The sequence below is a fragment of the Pinus tabuliformis genome, chromosome X (genome assembly GCF_031772625.1).
Source record: "Pinus tabuliformis cultivar Carrire ecotype Pingquan chromosome X, CPIR1, whole genome shotgun sequence".
Taxonomy (NCBI): domain Eukaryota; kingdom Viridiplantae; phylum Streptophyta; class Pinopsida; order Pinales; family Pinaceae; genus Pinus; species Pinus tabuliformis.
In genome coordinates this window covers 747,649,116-747,673,398 of record NC_142308.1, presented here as the reverse complement: position 1 = coordinate 747,673,398, position 24,283 = coordinate 747,649,116, and the positions used below count along the sequence as shown (strand labels likewise).

The 24,283-nt window shown below is 37.4% G+C and overlaps 1 pseudogene; it reads right to left on the bottom strand.

Moving 5' to 3' along the window:
* Positions 1–8,470: 8,470 nt before the first annotated feature.
* LOC149142054 (origin of replication complex subunit 6 pseudogene) overlaps positions 8,471–24,283 on the bottom strand; it is a 32,844-nt pseudogene continuing 17,031 nt past the window's right edge.

Sequence of the window (24,283 nt, the reverse complement as noted above, 5' to 3'; positions counted from 1 at the left end):
GACAAGCATGCTTTCATACAACAACAATAAGATGCCTAAAATCGATGAGATTCTTTCATCATTCTTATACCCTCACAACAAAACTGGAATCTATAGCATGTACCCCAAGGTTGTACGCATTTGCTGAAGGTGTAGATTGAAAGGATCTGCTGAGATGAAGTATTATTGAAGGAGAAACACCTTCAAAACAATAGATAAAGTCTATTGTGAATTCAACCCATTTTCACACAGACCAAGGCTGCTACTGGGTACACTTCTTCGCTAATTGGAAACTACAATGTATTGTAGTGCTACTGAAGGAAAAACATATTTAGTGCAATACAAATAAAACTCTAATAGATATTGTCACTGTGGCCTCAGTTGTCGATGATCTCATCAATATAAGTAACAACTTCGATAATTGAAAAACCAAAAGGTGAGATCCATAGATCATTTGAAATGAGAGATTTGGGCATACTTTAATATTGTTTAGGAGTGTTAGTATAGAAAATGCAAGGTAAATTGTTGCATGTTTATGTCACAGGTCAAGGATACGAAGAAATACATAGAATATTAAATAGCATGGTATAAGTCGATTGCAGGTTATTTTGAAACAATGGAATTCTCCTTGTGTGGGTTCTAATCTAGTGGGTATAACTTTAAATAAGAAACTGATAGTTTTGGGGTTGAAATTATCTCAAAATTCATGAAAAGTCCCAAATTTGTTCACTAGAAAGAAGTTGAACACGTTGTCAGGTTTATGGAAGGGAACACCCTATTTGCAGGAAGATAACTTGCATTTAGTCGGGCATATTATTTCTCGTCTTCTTGTACGTGTGTGCTTTGAAAAGATAACCACATCCAAAGACTCAATAACAACTCTGGTAAATTTTATAGATGTGAAGCACTTCTAAGAAAACCCATCGCTTAATGACAATTGGGCGAGGAATATGTCGAAGGATTCAATCGTGCACTCAGTCATAAAAAGGAAGTTGGGGTATCTAGCATCTTTCCAACAAACCGACTCCAACCATAATGTGAAAGGCAGGTTAACTACGAAACCTCTTTCCCACTTTGTAGTATTTTTCCCTCTTGAATTCCAACAGGTATTTGGCTGCTTAGATCCACAAAACTCATGCCAGGTAAATTCTGCATGATACAATAGTGACGTGCAAGCTTGACACACACTCTAGTTTCCCTCTAAAAGAGGGTAAGTCAAAATGTTATGACAATCTTAACTGTTATTTGATCATACAATATTGAGGTATTGCATGGAATAAATAATATACTATCAATGCACTAATGAAGAACTCAAAATAAATGAATTTTATATTGCTACAATAGCGCCTCTTTGGATTCTCGGATAAAGCACCTAGCTTGCATGGCAAAAGCTTCCTAGAATAGAGTACCTCCTACCTAGAAGTGTGTCCCCTGCTCAAAATATAGAACCCTTCTCTACTGTGAACTTTTCGTAAAGATAAATCTGTGCATAAAATAGAACTAAGAAAAACACCTAAATTAAGAAAAGTGAGCATCTAAGTCAAACTATAAAAGCATAATAAATATGGTTGTATACAATATTAAGGTATTGCATGGAATAAACAATATACTATCAATGCACTAATGAAGAACTCAAAACAAACGAATTTATTATTGCTACAATAGCGCCTCTTGGGATTCTTGGATAAAGCACCTAACCTGAATGGAAAAGTCTTCTTAGAATATAGTATCTCCTACCTAGAAGTGTGTCCCCTGCTCAAAATATAGAACCCTTCTCTACTGTGCACTTTTCTTAGAGATAAATCTGTGCATAAAACAAAACTAGGAAAAACACCTAAATTAAGAAAAGTGAGCATCTAAGTCAAATTATAAAAGCATACTAAATATGCCTGCAATCGATGCACTTCTTTCATCACTGCTACAACCTCATAAGAAAACTATAATCTACAACATGTATCCCAAGGCTGCATGCATCTACTAAAGGTGCAGATCGAAAGTATCTACTAAGATGAAGTATTGTTGAAGGAGAAACACCTTCAAAACAACAAATAGAGTCTAATGTGCATTCAACCCATCTGCACACAGGCCAAGGTTTCTACTGGGTACACTTCTCCCCTAAATGGAAACTGCAGTGTATTGCTGCTCTACTGAAGGAGAAACACTGATATAACTATAACATATATTGTCATTGTGGTATCAGTTGTAGAAGTTCTCATCAATATAGGTAACAACTTCGATAATTGAAAAACCAAAAGGTGAGCTACATAGATCATTTGAAATGATAGATTTGGGCACACTTTATTTTTTTTAGGAGTGTTAGTATAGAAAATGCAAGGTAGCCTGTTGCATCTTTATGTCAGAGACCAAGGATGCGAATAAATATAGAAAAGATTAAATATCATGGTACAAGTCGATTGCAGGTTCTTTCGAAACAAGAATGGAGTTATCCTTGTGCAGATTCTAATCTATTGGGTATAAATTCAAATAAGAAATTTATAGTTATGGGGTTGGAATTGTCTCACGATTCATGGCAAGTCCCAGAGTTGTTCACTAGAAAGAAGTAGACCGAGTCATCATGTTTATGAATGGGAACACCCTATTCACAGGTATATAACTTCAACTTAGCCAGGCATATTATTTATCCTCTTCTTGTACGTGTGTGCTTTGAAAAGCTAACCACCTCCGAAGACTCAAGAACAAATCTAGTTAAGTTTATAGGTGTGCAACACTTCTGAGAAAACCCATCACTTAATGACAATTGAGCGAGGAATATGTCGAAGGATTCAACTTGCACTCAATCATAAAAAGGAAGTTGGGGTAACCAACATCTTGCCAACAAACCGACTCCAACCACAATGCGAAATCCAGGTTAACTGTGATACCTCTTTCCCACTTTATAGTATTGTTGCCTCTTGAATTCCAACAGGTATCTTGTTGCTTAGATCCACAAAACTTTTCCTAGGTAAACGTTGCATGATACAATTGTGATGTGCAAGCTTGCGCACTCTAGTTTCCCTCTAAAAGCGGGTAAGTCAAAATATAATGAGAGGCTTAATTGTAATTTGATCATACACTGTTGAGGTTATTGTATGGAATAAACAATATACTATCAATGCACTAATGAAGAACTCAAAATAGACGAATTTCTTGTTGCTACAATAGCGCCACTCTTGGGATTCTCCAAGGAGCCACTAATTTATACACATTTGGAATCTTTACTTGGTTTGCAGTAAGATTAAGCAATGGTAGTGATCACTCTTTTCCCTCCCATGGAAGGTCTATACAGAGTCAACAATAAATTGATTTAAAAGTGAGGTATATTCCTAAAAAATAGGAGTCTGACTCTTCAACTCTAATTTAGTGGCAAGGAAGTATTCAACTGTAAATGCTTGATCTTCTACAATGTAAATTTTTGGATAAATGGTTAGCGTAAATCTATCCATTGTCCACATATCCCAAAAAACCATGTATGTATGGACTCTGGTTGTGTGTAAGAGAGGGGAGATCACGTAAATAATCCATTATCAAAAGAAAAAGTTAAAGCACAACATTCTATGGAGATTTTTTTTTAAAATTTTATTACATAGCTTAGAAAGTTTGAAAGGACATAACTGAAGCTTCCCTCTCCTTCCACACATCATTAAATATGCCCATTTTCCAATGCAGATGTGGCCTGCAAAATCACAATCAGCAAATAGAATATGAAAAGTAAGTTTAATGAATTAAAGTAGCTTTGCTATACCTCAAGTAAATGGATTATGAGAAATTGGATTCATTCTCTGCAAAAGATGATATAGCAAGATCTAATTACATTTTTAACTGAAGCAAAGGTAAATTGGATTCATGCTCTGCAATAGAGGATATAATGAGATCTAATGACATTTTCAACTCAAACAAAGGTAAGTTGAGTAAGCTCAAGCTCCAAAATGATGGTATCCAACTTCTGAGTGGCAGTTTCTATATATATCTAGCTAGAGGCTATAACATAAAGATATTTTTTATATGTGAAGATAAAAAAATGAAAGGAATGTTAAATTTTGACCATCAACTATATGTTACTTTCAAGGACTAGATAAAACCATAACATTGTTATCAAGATAATCAACTCACCCATTCTAATACGCTTCTAATAGTTTCATGATAAAACTCATACTCAATAAACTTCAAACAACATAAATTAACCAACAATATGTCTGAGGTTGGTTACCTAAGGATTATATCATACTAAATTACCTTTTGCCTTTAACATTGAAAATTATTGTGAAAGAAATGAATACAAATCAGTAATTATGATGGATGCATGTGATGAAATAAAATAAAAAAAGACCTTTCTTCTTGCTACTGATGAGTGTTCTAGGGGATTCTTGGATGAAGTTGATCTTGATCTGCTTTCTGAAATCAAAGAGAAACTTTCTAGCTACTCTGATTTGATGGGAAACAACCCTAATGCTTATGAAAAAGAATATGGAAAGCAATAAGCATCAATGAGCCTGGTCTTGAAGAAGGTGTCTCAAAGTCTAATATGGATAGTATTTTAAATTTCTACAGCTAGTAGAGGGTTTTCCCAGTTGGGTTCCCTAGAAAATTTTGTTTTTTTTGATGTAGTGTGACTGTGTTTTTCTTATTTTCTATTCCACTACAAATTGGTAGAGATATTTTTTGTCTTCATGCGACAATTAGTTTCAGATTTATTCATTCAATCAGTAGTAGAATTTCAAGGAAATTCTACACAGGGGACAATTAATCTATATTTTCACTTATATCTTTTGCAAGTAAAATTCACAACTAAATTTTCATCCAAAGTGTTTAGGTTACTAGCAAGTGGTATCACAACATATCTCAACATTGCAAGGCATAAATCATACTATTCAATAAGGTTGGGACTTGAGATACGAAAATCTTCCCAAGTTATGGAAGCAAGAAAGCTGCTGATTTTTAGTTCTAAATCTATCCAACCAGAACAAAATTATGCCATTTTCAACACCCTCTAGTCAAAGTTATTCCTGGCCTCATTCAACTCAATTAAGAATATGTCAATCTCATTGAGATTTCTTCTTCATTTCATGCTTCTAAGTTATATATTTATGCAACCTAATATATCATTTATGTTAAGTGATTGTTGGGACTCAGAAATGTCATATTTTCATCCACCTTTTTCTTCACTATTCCTTACATTTCATCATCCCATTAACCTTTTATCATATCATTTTCATACATACATTTGGGTTTCACCTTTTTATTTTCCATTTTATTCATTTTTGTATTATAAGTGAATTTATGATTAATTATTAGAAAATGTACATATTTTTATATATATCTTAAGAATATGTGAGTTTTGTGATGTGTAGGAAATATGTGAAGAATTAATATCTCCTCCACCATATCAAGGAGATAATTATGCAAGCCTTTTTCTTAGGGGAAAATCATGGAGGCATATCTTATCCAATTCCTAAGGAGAAAATCATGGAGGCATATCTTATCCTAAGGAGAAAATCATGGAGACATATCTTATCCAATTCCTAAGGAGATAATTAGGAGAAAAGCATGGAGGATTTGGTTGGCATATCTTATCCAAGATATGTGAGAGATTTATGGGATCATGTTTGAGAGATTTGTGCGATCATATCTTGTAATAATGGGAAACTAGTTGAGAGTGCTTGAGAGAATATTGGATATGTAATTATGGAAATGTTATCTTCCTCATGTATATAAGAGAGTGCTCTCTCTTCATTGGGATGAATAATGAATAATACAGAATGGAGATTAAATTTGATTCATATTCTTTTATTGTTATGCTTTCATGATTTGTAATTTAGTTCCTGTAATATAATTTGACATAGTTTTATTGTTGTGAGCTCACATATGTTGTTTGTCATTCACTTCTTCACATGTTGTATTGCTTTTCTTTTATGCAACTTCCTGCTTTCATAGTTAATGTTTCAATGCCTTCTTAGATTAATTTGATTTCAGTAATTTAGATTAGATTAGATTAGATTAGTTCCACTTCAGTCCTGCATATATAGTGCATGTGTCTCGTAAGTCTGCGGACCTCGGGTTGACAAATTAAATAGTTGGGTAAGTACTACAACGGAATTAAACGAACATAGTTTCACCCAACATTTTGGCGCCGTTTCCGGGGAGGCACGATGGATTGAAGTTTAGTTTGATTTTTCTGCAAGTGTGTTTAGACATGTTCCTAACTCCGAGGTGTTAAGGCAATAAGACGTGGGGAACAGCCTACGCATCGCATTCGAGATAGCGTAATGGGCTCGACCTCTTATGGATCACGGCATGTAGGGTGTGTTTACATTTATGCAAGTGTGAATTTCAATTTCTGCAAGTGTGTTTGATTTTCGCAACTGTGAAGAATGTTTGATGAATTCATGGTTCATGGTTGTAATTGAAGCATTCGATTACTCAATTAATGAACAGTCCTTGTAAGAGGGTTTAATTGAGTATTGAATTCAAGATTATTTCTATGGTCTTTTTGTTTTTAATTCAATTTTTAGTGTGCTGATTTTTTTTGTTTTTAGAATCTCTTTCAACATGGTTTAACAATGAGTTTCAGCTTGGAACTACTCACTCAGATCCTAGCGGAAGTTGGGATCTCTTCTTCCTTGGAAGAGGAGATCTTGACAAAAATTAAAGGTTCAACTACTCCCCAAGAAACAACCAAAGATTCAACATCTGAAGAATCCTGCATATCTGATGGCGAACAATCATTCGAACAGGAGATCGAGGAAAAAGAACAGCAGATCGAAGAAGAACAGGAGTTACAGCATGATATGAGTGAGAGAAACTGTGTCTATCAAAGCTTTATCGAACAATGGTTCCAAGTAAGTACTAGATTAGATTCATCTTTTTATTTTTTAGTTGATTTGCAGTTACAGCAACTAGACTCATCCACTCTCGAATATTGTCATTTTTCATTTGACAAATTGCTACTGAATCTATTGTTGTTACTGCTACGTGAATGGCTTCATTGGAAGTTTAACTACACGTAACTAATTTGTAAATTCTATTTAGTATAGAGTAGGTAGGCTTTCAGTTTTAGTTTTTGTTTTCATTTTCAGTTTTGTTTTTACCTAGAATAAGTATGCTCTCCTCTTGCGTCTTTGTACGATCTCGAGGATCAGAAAATAGGTTTCAGCATTTGCTTTCATAAGCATGCTCTCCTCCCGCGTCTTTGTACGATCTCGAGGATCAGAAAATATGGATGATTTAGACTAATTTCAAGAATAAATTCTATGTTTTGCAATATGCTTCATCACCAACATCTTTCACTATGCAAATTATTATGTCCATTTGTTAAGCAAAAGTTTAGTTTCTTTCTCAACTTTAGTTTTTCATTGATTAAAAAAAAAAAATTGAAGATAGGATTACCATTTTTGTTTTTAAAGATAGAATTAATCTCATTTTTTAGACTGTTAATAATAAAAATAACAAAATAAAAATAAAATAAAATAAAAAACAGTCAACCAGCCCACTCATGTATGGTTTCACACGGGTTATAGCTTGATAGTTGGAAGCTCTAAATCAGCGACGAACATTCTTGTCATCGAGGATTTGAATCTCAAATGTAAAATATTCTGTTGGGGGAGGAAACATATTGGACTGTGGAAACCAGGGAGGATCCATCTGGGATTTTATCCTCTTTCGAGGACTTGACTCTAGACATTCATTTGTAAAGCCCGCATGCCATTAAATCAATATTAGCAATCATGATTTCAAAAACATCAATGGACTGTGGGATTTTCAAGATAACCTACTGTCAAACTTCATTCAATAAAACCCAATGCATAATTCAATGACACAGATGGGAAAGAAAACACAGAGAGAGGGGATGATTTTTTTTCAAAGCAGAAGAACCCAATTACCCGGCTTTAAAATCTAACAGAGAGAAACCAAATGAAGCCAGCGCCTCCATATTGTTAAAAAAAAAAAAAAAAAAAAAAACAGTAAAATAATGGAATTTTCAGGATGGGTAGTAGCCGAGGATCTGGTTAGGCTCATCGTAAGCTAGATCCTCTTCTCGTAATTCTCAAAAGGGGTGCAGAACCAAAGCAACTAGCCCTGTCTTCAGCTGTGGGCATTACCTTGGGTATTTTTCCCATTTGCGGTATAACAGTGATACTATGTGGGATTGCTGCTGCTTTGCTTGGATCCAATATTCACACACCCACCCTGATGCTTGCCAACTTTGTTGCCATACGCATAGAGCTGAGTTTGGTGGTGCCTTTCTTGCGTCTTGGTGAAGTCATTACTGGTGGGGATCATTTTGCTTTGACTTCAGATGCACTGAGGATGGTCATAACTGGTCAAGCTTCTCGTGATGTTCTTCTTAGTGTCTCTCACGTGATGCTTGGCTGGCTGGTTGCAACGTCCTTCATCTTGGTTGTACTGTAAGGGACTAGGGTAGGTATCGCTTTGTAATCCACATCATACGACTTTTGGAGTACATGATCTGATAAACAAGTCAAGTTGCATAAAATCAGCCAAGATTGCCATGTTTAGGTACAGTCTGTGGAGGCTTCTTTACAAAATTGAGTCTCATTTGTTTCCTTTCTTTTCAAGTCCTATGGCTTTAAATGTTTCATTTGATGCAAGGACTAAAGATTTCCATTCCTCGTAAGCAGGTTTTTGCATTTTCTTGGGTCTCTTCAAATCGGGCACCTCTAGTCCATCTTCATCATCAAATGACTCACTGCAAATATCAGATTCCCCATCATCTTCATGCCTCTTTTGCCTGGCAATGCATCTAAAAGCTCTCTATTATTCTTTACAGACTTTGGATTCTTTTTTTTTTCTTTGGAAATTCCAACAATATCAAAGAAAAGGTCATTCATGGATGCTGAATTCTGAATCAGATGTGCCACAAATCTCAATCAATCTTGTCCTGTCCACTTTTAGCTTATTCCTTCTTGCACACAAGTAAAATGCCACTGCAATAAATTCAGGACGACTCAAATCAGCACTTGAACGCCGAGACTTAGGCAATACAGCTACAAATCTATCCTTGTATAAAGACAATGCTCTTTGGGCAGACCCAATTAATCTAAGACACCCAAATTGGATTGCCAGTTCTCTTATGTCTAGCTTTGGCCTGACACCGACAGCATTCTGCATCGCATTCAAGGATCTTGTATAGGCCTTCTCTGACATGCCACTGAGCTTAATGGCCTTCTGTCTATCAAAAGAAACCTGCAGTTTGGCAGCGCCTAACTCAAAGCAGAACACAGATTTGCAGACCTCGCCCACACCAAATGTTGAGGAATCAAAATGAACATTGCTAAGGCGCCTCAGCTCCTCGGCTTTTCTAATAGATGTCTTATCCTTTGCAAGACCCAATGAATTGGCCGTTCATAGTCCTCAATGGCCTGACTTTGAGTGAAAGACTGCAGCCTTGAATTGGTTACCCATAGTCATCGATGCCCTGAATTTGAGTGATTTATCTATAGAATGCCCTGTTAAAATCATTCCAATTGGAAGTGAAAGGATGAAAAGCTATTGATACTGGGAGAAAAATTTAGAGGTGTGAAAATGGCAGTGGAGGAATCGGTGGAGCTCAAATTTCGACTGTTCGATGGCACTGATATCGACCCCAACAAATACACCCCTGCCACCACCGTTGCTTCTCTTAAGGAGAGCAGATGCAGATGCACAATTCTATAAAGTTTCATCGTAGCGTTTGTTTTGATCCAAGAAATTTATATTGCATGTGTCATGATGGAGCCTTATCAAAGCACAACTGGTGTTATAAATGAAGACTTATCTGGGAAAAGCTTCCGAAATTTCATATTCGATTCGTCTTTCATTCTGCGACTGATCGATGGGATGCCCATTTCCGGGTAACAATTTAACACTAGTTATTTATTGGGTTCAAGCGTGCAGTCTTAGCTTGTAAATGTTGTTTGATATTTTGTGTATAGAGCATTGTGATGTTGAATTATATGACTCTATCTGATGGGTATCCCGTTCTTGGATCATTTCATGCAGTGCGACATAATATTCTCTGTGTTGTGGCTTTGGTCTTTTATTAGTATGGGCAAACCGCTCTCATCTTCCAAGCCACTTGCAATTGATGGTTGTCAACGAAATGGAAGTATATTTGTGTAACTTGGAGCGAAAATCGACCCAGAAAATTTCATTACCAGGGCAGCTTCGCAGCGACCTGAGAATCTTTCAATGGTTTCTTTTAGCCTTCGAATCCAACAACGTTTGGTGGCCTTAGGCAGTGAAAAGTTTCAATCAAATAATTAATCTGTTAAGAAGCAAAGGTCCCTGCATTTCACACTTCTTAATTCAATCTCTCCTAACTCGTATTATAGGTTTGGCATTCAGCGTTCAATTTTACTTTTTGAGTGGAATATGACACTGCCGAGCGCTTCTTTTAATCAGAGAAAACAAGTTTACTGTTTAATAAAAAAAAATAAAAAAATAATAATAAAAAAATAAAAAATAAAAATAAAAAAAAAAATTCCCTCATTCATAACACCAACTACTTCCTCAAAAAGATACAAAAGCCTTTTCGAATGTTTTAAATCAATTTTCCTGCAAACCAATAAAAACATTTTGAAAAAGTATTGCACAATCAATTAGTACATTGCATGGGGACATGCAATAATTTTAGTTGGGGGGAAATCAAAGTATGTTGGATTTTTTTGTGAATTTATGGGCAAAAGTTAGAATGCATACACTAACAAGATAAATGAGATTGGTGTTGTGTAGGTCAACGAGAAGCTTATGCAGAAAGCTCAACATTACGATACGACACCCTTTTCATCCACAATTAGTGTAACTTCAAAAAATAATGTACAAATGGACATTTCATAAATTCTTGAAAATGCGCTAATTTGTTTTTGAGTCACTTCATACAGGGATGATCGATGGAGATGGAACACAAAGGTGTGAATTTTTTATGCAGGAATGGTGCTAACTTTTTCAGAGTCTGCAAAGTGATTTTTCAAAATCACATATCATGACATTTTCCACTACACAAAAAATCCTTTTGCGTCATGATTACTTCCCTTTTTCCTTCCAAACTCCTTGTGTTGCAGCCCATCTTCCATTTCCTTATCTTTCACGACTTCATGCACGCCTATTATTCTGAATCGCATACATCCCTTTATCCTTTTCAGTTTAGTTTTACCTTCTAGTTTTCCTTTTGAATAAAACTCATTCCCTTTCCATGATTAGATTGCCTTGATTTCCTAGCCATGTTGATCCACACTGCTTGTCCGTGGGTTCTTTCCATTTATATTCCTACCAAATCTTTTTGTACAAACTCGCGTTCACTGATGTGGGATTCCTTAAGGCCCACCTTTCAACAAGTCTTGCCCCATCGACATCAGCACCTTATCTGGGAAATAGACTAGAGTTAATTTTGAGTACCTAGAGGCTTGCATGCCTTAATGGCAAGCTCTCTCGCTGGCGATCATGGGAATAAATCAATGTCCCTTGATCTTCAGATCTTGCAAGTGGCTCGACCTCGACACATTCATTCGCGCTTTGCAAGATGTACTCCGGTACCTTGGCACTCATTGACATCAATGGTGAGTTGCCTCGCATTGGTTAACGGCATACATCAATGGCCGGTAATCCAATGATTTCTATTTCATGCTCGACATCGACACATTCATTCGCATGTTTAGAATTGTACCATCGGGTTTGTAGCGGGTGAAGACTATACCCTTTTTCACGACTCCCTCAGCAGTTACAGCAGTATGCATTCTGATCTATGAGAGTACCACAGTACCACTTTCAGCATTTATCTTTTCCATGATTCAGCATCAGCAGTTCAGATTCCTTCATTTCCCAGGATCCGGTTACATCAGTCACATTTTCCTGATCCAGCAGCAGCAGCAGCTACATTCCTATTGCATAGTTCATCATTCTTGGGTAAGTAGAGGTATGTTGTTTTCTAATCTTTAATCATGCAATTCCTTATATGCTAACTTGAATATTTTGGAAAATTCCCTCACCATGCTACATTTCCTTTCATGAGCCATGTTAAGTTGCATGCGGACATGCAACCCATTCAGTTGAGGGGGGGGAGAACTATATTCACTACATATTCACTACCATGATTCCATTTCTTCACCACTATCACTCCATTTACCATTCACCAACATTTATTTTCCGATGATACTTTGTTGCACTTTGCTTCATACGTAATATTGGCATGCTTCATTAATATTACAAAAGGGCTTTCTTATGCACATTATGATTTCCAGTGAGTGTTTACATTATTGAAGAAAAGAGAACAGAAAATGAAATGAATGTTGTTAACACAAGAACCAACATTCTTTGTATTCATGGTTGTCACACAAGAACCAACCATAAGAAAATGTAAATTGTTACTAATGTCTCTCACATATCCTGGAAACATTTAAGACATCATCATGTAAAGCCAAAGTTCAATATGCCAAATGTTCTTAAAAGATACCCATGCATGGTTGCATGAGGACATGCAACAAGTTCAGTTGGGGAGGATGTTGGGACTCAAAAATGTCATATTTTCATCCACCTTTTTCTTCACTATTCCTTACATTTCATCATCCCATTAACCTTTTATCATATCATTTTCATACATACATTTGGGTTTCACCTTTTTATTTTCCATTTTATTCATTTTTGTATTATAAGTGAATTTATGATTAATTATTAGAAAATGTACATATTTTTATATATATCTCAAGAATATGTGAGTTTTGTGATGTGTAGGAAATATGTGAAGAATTAATATCTCCTCCACCATATCAAGGAGATAATTATGCAAGCCTTTTTCTAAGGAGAAAATCATGGAGGCATATCTTATCCAATTCCTAAGGAGAAAATCATGGAGGCATATCTTATCCTAAGGAGAAAATCATGGAAGCATATCTTATCCAATTCCTAAGGAGATAATTAGGAGAAAAGCATGGAGGATTTGGTTGGTATATCTTATCCAAGATATGTGAGAGATTTATGGGATCATGTTTGAGAAATTTGTGCGATCATATCTTGTAATAATGGGAAACTAGTTGATAGTGCTTGAGAGAATATTGGATATGTAATTATGGAAATGTTATCTTCCTCATGTATATAAGAGAGTGCTCTCTCTTCATTGGGATGAATAATGAATAATAGAGAATGGAGATTAACTTTGATTCATATTCTTTTATTGTTATGCTTTCATGATTTGTAATTTAGTTCCTATAATATAATTTGACATAGTTTTATTGTTGTGAGCTCACATATGTTGTTTGTCATTCACTTCTTCACGTGTTGTATTGCTTTTCTTTTATGCAACTTCCTGCTTTCATAGTTAATGTTTCAATGCCTTCTTAGATTAATTTGATTTCAGTAATTTAGATTAGATTAGATTAGATTAGTTCCACTTCAGTCCTGCATATATAGTGCATGTGTCTCGTAAGTCTACGGACCTCGGATTGACAAATTAAATAGTTGGGTAAGTACTACAACGGAATTAAACGAACATAGTTTCACCCAACAGTGATTATTCATTAAAAATTATTTAGTCCATCCAGCGCATCTACCTAATTTTCTGATCAGTTTCTGGGAAGACTCTATTAGACATTTGCAGTAGAAAATAGAAGACTATTTTAGTACCTAGTGTTATAAAACTCTAATCTAGAAAAAGTATTTTGGGTTGTTTCCCTAAAAACATTTACAAAATTTTCAATCCCAAAGCCATTTCAAGGAGAATTTTAGTCAGGGAGAAATTTAGTATTATTTTTGGAAGATTTGAATGAAACTAAAAGAAATTCTTCCCGTTTGCTCAAAAGATTCCAGCACCAAATACGAGTGAATTCACAGAACTTAAGATTTGGAAATAATTAAATTTCACTTCGCTTTTCCAAGACCATATATGAGTAAATTCACAAAACCTGAGATTTGGATTCTAGAAACACTTAAATTTCACCTCATTTATCAGGATTGGAAGTGCCTTGAGATACAAACATGTAGCATTAAAGGTCTACTTTGCTTGTTTAAGGACAATGTTCAATTTATAAATAGTGATACAAGAATCCTTGTATACATGCATGACACGGTTCTTTGGTCACAACTAATGAAACTGAACTCCATCAATACATAACAGACAAGGTAGAATGTAAGAGAACATCTGCTTTTCAACATATACTTTGACAATAATAAACATATATACAGTCATATAAAGTTGTCACCACACCAAATAAGGAATTAAAAACCAAAATAAAAATAGGAATAGGCTTGGACTGTTATGGTTACTCTAACAAAATGTTAAATAGGATCAATATGTTAATATGGAAAATAGTGTAGTTGATTATGATTTATTGAGCCCAAGGGGTTAGCCCAACTGAATGTCATTAATGTTACTAGGTATTTGTCTAGTTTTGTGCTGGAAGGTGCCTTGTTTGAAATCCCTTAGGTGAGGTGCACTAGTCAATGCCAATGGGTTTTCCAGGGATGCCATCCATGAATGTGGGGAAACATCCATTGGGATTCTCCAGAGAGTTTTTCTTGGAAAGAATAAAAATAGGATTTCCTAAAGAGAAATTTTGAGATGCATACAGTGGGTGAGGTGCACTAGTCAATGCCAACGGGTTCACCAGGGATGCCATCCATGAATGTGGGGAAACATCCATTGGGATTCCCCAGAGAGTTTTTCTTGGAAATAATAAAAATAGGATTTCCTAAAGAGAAATTTTGGGATGCATACAGTGTACACCTAGTAAAATCAACTCTATAGAGACAAACCATAAAAGAAGGAAAAATACATATGCTTTTACCTATGTTCCCTCGTTTTCCCTCACCCCCGTCAAAAGTGAAAATATGTTACTCTTAAACTTAAAAGAAAGAATGAAAAAAATAGTGAATTTTGAACCAGTCCTCCTTGTGTGGAAGAAGACTAAAAGTGGGGTGGAAATGCAACGAGGTTAGAAATGAAACATACCTGGGGCGCCATTAATGGATTTAAGAGGTAAAACCTTAACTCACAACTCTTTTCAATCTTGTTTTCCCTTCTGCCCTGTGAAAAGTGAAAATATGCTACTCGTAAACTTAAAAGAAAGGATGAAAAAAATAGTGAATTTTGAACCAGAGATCTGAGGTGTGTGTACTCTTCCCTGTGTGTAAGAAGACTAAAAGTGGGGTGTACATGTAGCGAGGTTAGGAATGAAACATACCTGGGCACCATTAATGGATTGAAGATCCAATGGTGGGGGATCTAAGGTGTGTGTACTCCTCCCTGTGTGGAAGAAGACTAAAAGTGGGGTGGAAATGCAGCGAGGTTAGAAATGAAACATGCCTGGGCACCATTAATGGATTGAAGATCCAATGGTGATCCAATGGTGGGGTTCGATATCAGTCTGCTAGTGGTAAAACCTTAATTCACAACACTCTTCAATCTCGTTTTCCCTCCCATCCCGTGAAAAGTGAAAATATGCTACTCTTAAACTTAAAAGAAAAGAAGAAAAAAATAGTGAATTTTGAATCAATCCTCCTTGTGTGGAAGAAGACTAAAAGTGGGGTGGAAATGCAGTGAGGTTAGAAATGAAACATACCTGGGCGCCATTAATGGATTGAAGATCCAATGGTGGGGTTCGATATTAGTCTTCTACTGGTAAAACTTTAATTCACAACTCTCTTCAATCTCGTTTTCCCACCCACCCTATGAAAAGTGAAAATATGCTACTTGTAAACTTAAAAGCAAGGATGAAAAAATAATGAATTTCAAACAAGAGATTTTAGGTGTGTGTACTCCTCCCTATGTGGAATAAGACTAAAAGTAGGTTGTAAATGCAGCAAGGTTAGAAATGAAACATAACTTGGCGCCATTAATGGATTTAAGATGTAATGGTGGGGTTCAATATCAATCTGCTACTAGTAAAACCTTAATTCAAAACTCTCTTCAATCTCGTTTTCCCTCCCGCCCTGTGAAAAGTGAAAATATGCTACTAGTTTTCCCTCCTTCAGCCTTATGAAAAGTGAAAATTTAATTCACAACTCTCTCCAATCTCGTTTTCCCTCCTGCCCTGTGAAAAGTGAAAATATCTACTAGTTTTCCCTCCACCCTATGAAAAGTGAAAATATACTACTTGTTTTTGAAAGTAAATGAAGATTGGAATTAGGAGGGCTTTGTTACATCAAAATTAAGGCTGAATTTTTTAAAAAATGTTAAAATTTCCCTCCCTAAAAAACAATAAATACAATATTTATAGAGTATAGAGTAGATGTGTAGGTGCAATGTAAGTGTGTAAACAATTCTAAATATGGGCTAAGTTAAAGAATAATAGTAATAATAATAATAAAAGTCAAAAGTGTGGGGATGAGTGAAAAAATCTAAATGTTGGCTTAATTAATAATAAAAATAATAAAATTCAATTTGTTATATTTTGATTTTTTTATTAACTTGTGAATAGGTTTTGTTAGAATACCATGAGCCAAAACCATGGCTTATCAATACCTCAAGCCCAAAAACCATAACTAATTTCACAACCAAAATATTTTATAACAATATGACAAGATTCTTAACCATGTATATTCACCCCCCACTTTACAGTGGATATTATTAACTTGTAAAAAATTGGATTTGTTATAATACCATGGGCCAATACTATGGCTTGTCAATACCACATGCTCTAAAAACATAATTTATTTCACAATCAAAATATTCTTAACCATGGATATTCATTCTCACTTTACCATGGATATTATTAACTTGGAAATCGACTTTGTTACAATACCATGGGCCAATACCATGCTTATCAATATCACATGCCCAAAAAACATAACTTATTTCAAAATCAAAATATTTTATAAGAATATGACAAGATTCTTAATCATGGATATTCAGCCCCGTTTTTCATTGATATTATGAACTTGTGATTAGGCTTTCTTACAATAGCATGGGCTAATACCATGGCTTATCAATACCACATGCCAAAAAATCTATCCACAATCTAAATATCTTATAACAATATGACAAGATTCTTAACCGTTGATATTCACCCCCACTTTACCATGGATGTTATTAACTTGTAAATAGGCTTTGTTACAATACCATGGGCCAATATCATGCCTTATCAATACCACATGCCCAAAAACCATAACTTATTTCACAATAAAAATATTTTAATTTAATTTAATTTTATAACTTTTTTTATTTGAAGCTAATAGGAAAAGGGTTGTAATTAGTTTTGAGATATATATAAACCCTCTATCCTCACAACTACTAAAATTATTCCCATATAAATTAAATTAAGGATTTAGATAAAATAAAAAATGAGAATAATTTTGTATTTAAAGATGTGAAATTTATATAATACAAATATTAGCAAGAAAAGTGAAGGGAAGAGAGAGGGAGGGAGATAGTGACAAATATGGAGAGAGAGAGAGAGAGAGAGAGAGTGATGGGGGGAGACAAATAGAAGGAGGTAGGAAGAGAGAGAGGGGAGAGATAGGAGAAGAGAGTGGTGGAGAGAGGTATGGAGTTGGAGGGGGAGAGAGAGGGAGGAAAGAACTAAGGCATAGGGTGATAGAGGTGGAGAGAGAGGAAGGAAAGAACTAAGGCATAAGAGATAGAGGTGGAGAGAGAGAGGGAGAGACAAGGGACAGATGGATAGAGAGAGAGGGAGAGAAGTGAGGAGGGGAGAGAGAATAGGTGGGGATAAAGATAGGGAGACAAGGGAAAGAGAGAGAGAGAGGGAGGCACAAAGATGGAGGGGGAAGAGAGAGAGAGAGTGATGGGGGGGGAGGGGCAGAGGGAGGTGAGAGAGAAAGGGAGAGAGAGGACTAAGAGAGAGGAGAGGGAGATGAAGTTAGAGGGGGAGAGAGAGGGAAGGAAGAAGAAAGACATAGAGGGAGAAAGGTAGAGAGAGAGGGAGTGACAAGGGAGCGATGGAGAGAGGAGAGATAGAGGGAAGAGAGAGAGGCAGAGAGGAAGAGGGAGGGAGAGAGAGATAGATATGGAGAGAGAGTGTGTATGTTTTGGGGGTGAGATAGAGAGATGGAATAAGAAAGAGAAACATAGATACAAATATAGATATTATATAGTATTATATAACCAGCCTAGATCCATCTTAACCTGGATCTACCAAGTGCCAAAAAAGAGGTTTTCACATCGAGAGATTGGATCCCTCTCGGCGCTTGATAGATCTGGGTTAAGATGGATCTAGGTTGGCTTAATAAGTTTGTAGTTGTATTTGATAAACTAACACTTTTTATGGTTGTGTTTGAAAACAAATTTTCCATATTTGGTGTATTTATCATAATAATAATAATAATCTAATTTTAATTTAATTTTAAGCTTACCTTTTTTATGCAATGATTTTGTTGTTAGTTTATAGAGATAGACATGTTATACTTTTGGAATTTGAAAAGGAAACACGTTCTCTTAACTTGGTTGTATTGAAAACATTTAAGTGTAAGAAAGATACATGCCCTCTTAACTTGGTTGTATTAAAAACATAAGTGTTCTTGTTACTAGGTGGGTGCAAACAAGAGAGAGTATATGGTAAGTGGATTAAATAGTTAAAAACAAATGTTAGTTAAGGAGAAAGTTACAAAAATCTAAAAAATAGGATAGGGTTGGGATATTACTGTTTTGGGACATCTAAAGTTGAAGGTACATTTTATGGAGGTTTAGTCTAAGCCCTTGGGTGTAGGGCACATATTATGGGTATCTTGGACTTTTGGTGTGTGTTAGTGGTGTCAACTAGTGGTGGAGTGTCCAACCAATGAGTATGCAAAGTTTTTCATTTACAAGGTTGGCATTTTATCAAGTATTCTCCCTCTCTACCCAACTCTAAGATGAGGAGTGTGCATAATGGACTTACTATTGTAACAAATTGCAAATATTTGATTATCTTTAAGTTCAAGGGCTTGAAGTGGCTGCCTCAACCTACAAATCTTTAAAGGAACTATGTGTTTTTCAATTAAACCCTTATGGTCAAGGAGCTGCAAAAGAGGAAGGCCTTATGGCTATTTTTAAGGTGTTGTAATGACCCTCGTCTTGTGGTAAATATGTAGATATAATGCTAATGGTCCTGATCTTAGTACATTCACGTATATAATGTAAATATTTTCATATCACCTTGAATTATGTAAATATGACAAATATTTTGTGTTTACCCTAATGTACATGTTGAAGTTCCACTTGCATGATTATGGGAAACACTTCTCAGTTATCCTTGTGTACATGGGGAAGATCATAATTACTCTATGCGATAAAAACACCTAGTAATATTTTCACATTAAACACTATACAATAAACTTAACCCTAATATCTTAGTGAAGAACAAGTAACTAGCTAGACTCTGGAAGGGTTTTTGGATTGACTATTAGTGAAACTCATTGCAGTTAGGTGTGCCAATGTGTGGTGAGTGTTAGTGAGTGCTAGGGAAACACAAGGGAGCACTAGGTCAAAATGCATGGAAATGAATGAATAAGAGTGTGTGACAGGGAGTGTCAATGAGTTCCAGGTGTGGTAAGAGGGGAGTGACATGGTATGCTAAGCAGCACTAAGTCATTCTAGCGTGTCAAAGCAGCATGCAGCCAATATGTGCTAGGTGCCAAGGTGTGACAAATAGTGCTAGGAAGAGTTAGGGAGCGCTAGGGAAACACAAGGGAGCACTAAGTGAAAATAATGCATGCAAATGAATGATTAAGAGTTTGTGACAAGAAGTGTCAGTGACTTCAAGGTGTGCTAAGGAGGGATTGACAAGGTATGCTAGGCAGTGCTAAGTCATTCTAGAGGCCAGGGAAACATGATAAGGTGTGCTAGGTGCTAAGGTGTGCCAATGCATGCCTGGGAGAGTTATGGAGTGTCAGGGAAAAACAAGGGAGCACTAGTTTCAAATGCATGGAAATGAATGAATAAGAGTGCGTGACAGGGATTTTCAGCAAATTCTAGGTGTGCTAAGGAGGGAGTGACAAGGTATGCTAGGTAGTTCCAAGGAATGATAGAGTTCCAGGGTGACATGCCAAGATGTGTCAAGTCCTAGGGTGTGCCAATGTGTGTCAGGGAGTGCCATGAGAACACAAGCGAGAACTAGTTCAAATTGCATGGAAATGAATAGATAAGAGTGTGTGATAGGGAGTGTCAGCAAGTTCCAATTGTGTTAAGGAGGGAGTGACAAGGGTATATGCTAGGCAAGCTAAGGCATGCTAGAGTGTCAGGGCATGTTAGGGAGTGGTAGGGTCTGTTAGGGAGTGGAAAATCATGCTATGGAATGCAGGGGATGATAATGTGTGCCATGTAGTGCCAACGGATTGTTATACGTGCCAGATGTTATGGCATGTGAAGATGTAAACTATGTTTCTTAGTTGTTTTATGGGCACTATTGGATGTGAGCCTTGATTGATCCAGGTGGATGTTTGTGGCCACCCACCTATCCCATTTGGACCCCCACAACTATCTCTTTCAACTTTTTCAGTTTCCTAAATTGTAGCATAGTTTACTATTTTTAGCAGTTTTTCGGGTCCTGAACTTCCGAAGCCGTTTTGAGGCCCTAAACGATGTTTTTTGGGAAATCAAAGTGGTAGTGCTCGGATAGATCTTTCTAACAAGCTATTGTACGCGTCAAACGGAGATCGTATGCCAAAGTTACGACCCCGGGAAATTGATGTACCAATTTACCCAAACGGCACCCACAATTTGGCGTTTCATCTTCTAGGGTTAGGTTTTGGAATTTTAAGGGTTTTCCATTGTTTCTCAACAATAAATAGGCCTTCGAGCCTCATTGTAACACAGTTCAGAGGCATGTAGCCCCCACATCTCTTCTCAGAGATAAGCTACCATCGCCCTAGCTGGTTTATTTCCATTTCTGTTTGTAAGCATATTTCAGTATTTTACAGTAATGAAATGAAGTATTATTTCCGCTGCATCTTTGTGTACATGGTTATCTCTGTAATTTGTTGCGTTCCTGTTTAAATCCGGATCAGTGGTATCAGAGCAGTCTGCTTTTTCTCTGTTTTTCATTGCATGTCCCCAACGAGGTCGGGATATAGGGAGTTAGGGCTTGAACTGGTCGAACCTTTGCAAGACCAGCCTCGCAAATCTCGACAACCTACCATGGCGGATGAGAAGAAAGACGAGGGCGTAGGAGATCCTATCAAAATCTTGCTCGAAGAAGCCCTCGAGTGGCAAAGGAACGCGATGATGGATAGCTTTGCACAGATCCTTCAGCGGCTACTCAGAGGCGACGCATCGGCTTCCAGCAGCTACTCTGGAAATGCCACGCCCTTTAAGGTACAAGTTAATTTTGAAATCCCAATATTTGAGGGTCAAATAGACGCAGATGTCGTAGATAAATGGTTAAATCTGCTAGATGGGTATTTTTCTATTCATGAATTTTCAAGTTGGGAAAAGATTGTTTTCGCTCTTCTCAAAGTAGCCCCCCACGTCAAGGACTGGTGGGAAACCTACTGCGAGCAGAAGGATGATCGTACAGGCTCACTATTTTCAGCTGCACCCACTTGGAATGACTTCCGGGATGCCATCAAGGAGTAGTACTACCCTGTCAAAAGCTATGAGGACAAATACATCAAATGGACCACACTGTAGCAAGGACGAGACCAAGATGTGCTGGAGTTCACAAACATTTTTCATACCCTTCGCACACAGTTGGGTATCAAAGATTCTAAGCTGCATCTGTTACTCAAATACCACGGCTGCCTACACAGATACATCCAGGAAGAGATGGAGTTCTTGAACATCTCCTCACTCGGCACAACATATCGATACGTTGTCAAAATCGAGCAAAAGTTCAAACAGAAGAAGCGAGACTTTGGATCTGCAAATCCGAAGCCCAAAGAACAAAGCCAAGGTGGGTAACCCAAGACAACCCGTCGAAGCCGCAAGAAAAGAACAACACCACGAAGCCGAAGAAGGACACAGGAAAGTGGTGTGAGTTCCACAAGAGTCCCACTCATAACACAAGTGAGTGTCGGACCAAGCAGTCGCTGGTGGCTGAGTTGAAGGCTTCCGAATCAGATGCATGTTCTGACCCTGAGCTAGAACCTGACAAGGGGAGTGGCAAAGGGATGCAGATCCCAGCGCCACTGTTGCCACTGCCAAGATCCAGAAGAATGAACCTGTAGATCCAGAAGAGGGGGAGCATCTTTTCCACTCACAGATGTGGGTGAAGGGTTCGCCGCTGCAATTCATTGTCGACAGTGGCAGCCAAAAGAACCTCATTTCAGCAGAGGTCGTGAAGCGGTTGGGCCTACCGACTACACCGCACCCGCAGCTGTACAGTATCAGGTGGCTTCACGAAGGACGAGATCTGAAAGTTCGCCAGTAGTGTCGCCTTCCCTACAGCATCAAACCCTTCACAGACGAGGTATTGTGTGATGTTACACCTCTGGATGTCTGTGATGTATTATTAGGCCAGCCATACTTGTGGAGGCGACATGCTGTGTATGAGTCCAGGCCTCGTGCTGTCATTATTTCTTTGAATAATTCATTATACAGGATACCATAGGTAGCCCCACCTACCGCCACATCTTTGATCACCGCTAAGAAAGGCAGCAAGCTCATCTCCTAGACCAGGAAATTCACCTGTCTGGTTCACTCCCAAAGTAAGGGGAAGATTGTCATCACATCCATGACCCCCGCGAAGGGTTCCTCCATGCAGCAGTGGCAGCAAAGGGATACAGTCATGAAAAGACACAGGAACAACTTCTCCTCACCCACAGGGGTACCACACAAGTTTTAGGTGGGCGACAAAGTTTGGTTGCATCTGCAGAGAGAACGCCTTACCAGAACCCATCAGAAACTCAGACCACTCCGACATGGTCCTTACACCAATACCAAGGCTACGGGTAACAATGCTTTGAAGCATAACATTCCTCCATTCCTTCGCTTGCACCAAGTGATCAATGTGGACCGTTGTCGACCATTCTTCCCACCATTTCTGAACACATCAGAGATTCCAGAACAGCTCACCAGGGACCAAAGTCAGCAGATGGAGGAACTCAATGCAATGGGGACCATTGCTTCCTAAGGGGGGAGGAATGATCCAGGTGGATGTTGGTGGCCACTCACCTATCCCATTTGGACCCCCACAACCGTCTCTTTCAGCTTTTTCAGTTTCCTAAATTGTAGCACAATTTACTATTTTTAGCAGTTTTCAGGTCTTGAACTTCCAGAGCCATTTTGAGGCCCTAAACGACATCTTTTTGGAAATCTGGAGCAACATGGGTCCATGGACCCATGTTGCCTCCCAAAGTGGTAGTGCTCGGATAGATCTTTCTAACGAGCTATTGTACGCGCCAAACGGAGATCGTATGCCAAAGTTACAACCCCGGGAAATTGATGTACCAATTTACCCAAACAGGGCCCACAATTTGGCGTTTCATCTTCTAGGGTTAGGTTTTGGAATGTTAAGGGTTTTCCATTGTTTCTCAACAATAAATAGGCCTTCGAGCCTCATTGTAACATAGTTCAGAGGCATGTAGCCGCCACATCTCTTCTCAGAGATAAGCTACCATCGCCCTAGCTGGTTTATTTCCATTTCTGTTTGTAAGCATATTTCAGTATTTTACAGTAATGAAATGAAGTATTATTTCCGCTGCATCTTTGTGTACATGGTTATCTCTATAATTTTTTGCGTTCCTGCTTAAATCCGGATCATTGACTTGGTAACTTGTTAAGTGGGATGAGTTAATATTGGACATGAGAAGCCTAAGATGATTTATAGTCCATTAGGGGAACAAGGCATAGTCTAGTTGTAGTAAATGTAACTTGGTAAAGTTGTTGTAGTCGAGGTAGGACTTGGTTGGGTTCCTAAGTCTAAAAGAAAATAAGGGTAGTTATGAGGGAATGATAATTAAGGAGTTCCATGGAATGCCAAGGATGAAAAGGCATGCTGACATATGACAGATAGTGTCAATGCATGTCAAGGAGTGTTTGGGAGTGTCAAGGAATCATAAGGGAGAACTAGGTCAAAGTGCATGGAAATGAATGAATAAGAGATTATGCCAGGGAGTGTCAGTGAATTCTAGGTGTCCCATGGACGAAGTGTGTTAGGAGAATTTCATATTAGGACTTGTAGGAGGAAAGCCTACGATTGTGATAAGAGGATGGAAAAAGAAGTTTGAGACAAAGGGAGACTTTGGTCTAGGCACAACACTATTTTTTCAATGACTTGGTTGAGTTCCCATGTCACAAAAAAAGTAAGGTTATCTATGAAGGCATGAAAACTAGGGAGTGCCAAGGTGTGCAAGGAATTTCCGAAAGTGCTAACACATGTTATAAAGTTCCAAGGAATGTTAGGCATGTCAAGGCATGTCAAGTGCTAAGGCATGCCAATGTGTGCTA